General features: G+C 46.7%; 1 pseudogene; it reads left to right on the top strand.

The window, feature by feature from the left end:
• Window positions 1-909: 909 nt before the first annotated feature.
• LOC126109037 (5S ribosomal RNA) lies at window positions 910-1,027 on the top strand (annotated as a pseudogene).
• The last annotated feature ends 1,135 nt before the right edge of the window (window positions 1,028-2,162 follow it).

Here is a 2,162-nt window from a genome sequence, read left to right as displayed (position 1 = left end):
CTTCACTTTGACGAGAGTCTTCACTCGGCAATGTCTCCAATTCTGTATCTTCGAAAACTTTCTCTCTTCCACCGCTATGCCGGTCTACGACGTTAAAATCACCGTTCTTGAAGCGTTGAAACCACTCACGACACCTTCTTTCACTGACAGCGTCCTCGCCATACGTTCTTGAGAGCATTCGATGAGACTCAGCCGCTGTTTTCTTCGTACTGAAACAAAACAGAAACACATCCCGCAAATTACGAGAATTAGGCTCGTAAACTGACATTTTCAATCAAGTACAACTTTATGATTCAGACACAAATCGACTGATGTTCGAATCAGGTTAGCCGGCCGGAGTGGCCCAGCGGTTCTACGCGATTCAGTCTGGAACCGCGCGACCGCTATGGTCGAAGGTTCGAATCCTGGCTCGGGCACGGATGTGTATGTGTCCTTAGGTTAGTTAGGTTTGAGTAGTTCTAAGTTCTAGGGGACTGATGACCATAGATGTTAAGCCCCATAGTGCTCAGAGCCATTTGAACCATTTTTGAATGAGGTTATGTTGACCGAGGTCCCAGCTAACTGCCTGACGTCTGCGATCTCTTTCTTTCGACCGCTGCTTACCGTTGTCGCCAGCTACCGGCAAACGGCGGAAGCAGAGATGCACACCTTGTATACCGAAATGCTTCCCCTCAACACCGTTGGGAGGCACCCCTCACCGTATGAGTCATTTCACCCTGTTACATTTCCTCATTTTCAGGGTTTCGCACGTCAATTCTTATGGCCCCTCTGCTACAGAAACATTTGAAGGTGACACGTTGAAATTTATTTGAGAGTCACACCTCTGCGGTCCCTCGGTCTTCTGGAAAATTTAAGCTTCTAAGTCTAAATACACAGCCACACGTTTCGACAGTCGCAAGCTGAATCCAGACCAACGGCCTCGCCGCAGTGGTAACACCGGTTCCCGTCAGATCACCGAAGTTAAGCGCTGTCGGGCTGGGCTAGCACGCGGATGGGTGACCATCCAGTCTGCCGAGCGCTGTTGGCAAGCGTGGTGCGCTCAGCCCTTGTGATGCAAACTGAGGAGCTACTCGACTGAGAAGTAGCGGCTCCGGTCGCATAAACTGACCTACGGCAGGGAGAACGGTGATCTGACCACGTGCCAGTCCATATCCGCATCCAGTGACGCCTGTGGCTGAGGATGACCTGGCGGCCGGTCGGTAGCATTGGAAACTGCAAGGCGTGCTCGGACGGAGAGTGTACGGAGACTCAGTCCAGACCTATTGGATACTGCCCGGCGGAATAGAATTATGTAATTTGATGACAAGTAAGCTTTCACAGTACCAGTAAGGGAAAAAGTACGAAAACGATTAATTTATAATTATATCGCATAAAAAATATTTCTTTGCCGTGCATTGTCAGTATCTCTATCTTTTCGTCTGTTAATACCCCTTTTGCTTAGCAGCGGTTTGTACTTTAGTTCTCGTAGTTATCCGTCCTTCCTATATTCGAGATTCTGCAGACGACTTTTTCTTTCGACTGTCTGATAGTAAGAGGGTCATTCAATAACTAATTTGGTCTGGAGAAAAAAGCTTTCATTTCTACAAAACAATACTTTTCCTACTTTTCAACATAATCCCGTTGAACATTTATGCACTTGTTCCAACGGGGCTTTTTATGCCGGCTGGAAACAACTCTTTATCTTGATGTTTGAACCAATTTCGCACAAACTTTTTCACGTCCTCGTTGTCCTGGAACCTCTTCCCACGTAATGCCTCCTTCTGTGCACGAAACAAATAGAAACCACTAGGCGCTAAATCAGGACTGTAAGCGGGATGAGGCAGTACTTCCCAGCCCCTTTTGACGATGGTTTCACTTCTTAGTTGAGCTCTCGTTGTAGTCGATACATCAGCATATTACTCGTAGCGACGCTTTCCATCCAAAACACGTTTACATGAATGCAAATAAAATCCATTTGCCAACACATGTGGTAATTCAGATCCCAGTATTAATGCCACCGCGTTTTAGAAGTGCGAGCATTCCCATTGCTAGCTAGCTTAAGAAACACTTCGTCTAATGAACGTTTTCTGGCTGTGGAGAGTCTAATGGAGAATTCGAACATTGTAGAATACGTTTCGCAGATATGTAGCCGTTTATTTCTTGTGGTGGTGCAGAATTATCCT

This window comes from Schistocerca cancellata, chromosome 11 (genome assembly GCF_023864275.1).
Source record: "Schistocerca cancellata isolate TAMUIC-IGC-003103 chromosome 11, iqSchCanc2.1, whole genome shotgun sequence".
In the NCBI taxonomy this organism is placed as follows: domain Eukaryota; kingdom Metazoa; phylum Arthropoda; class Insecta; order Orthoptera; family Acrididae; genus Schistocerca; species Schistocerca cancellata.
This window is presented reverse-complemented; position numbering and strand designations above follow the sequence as displayed.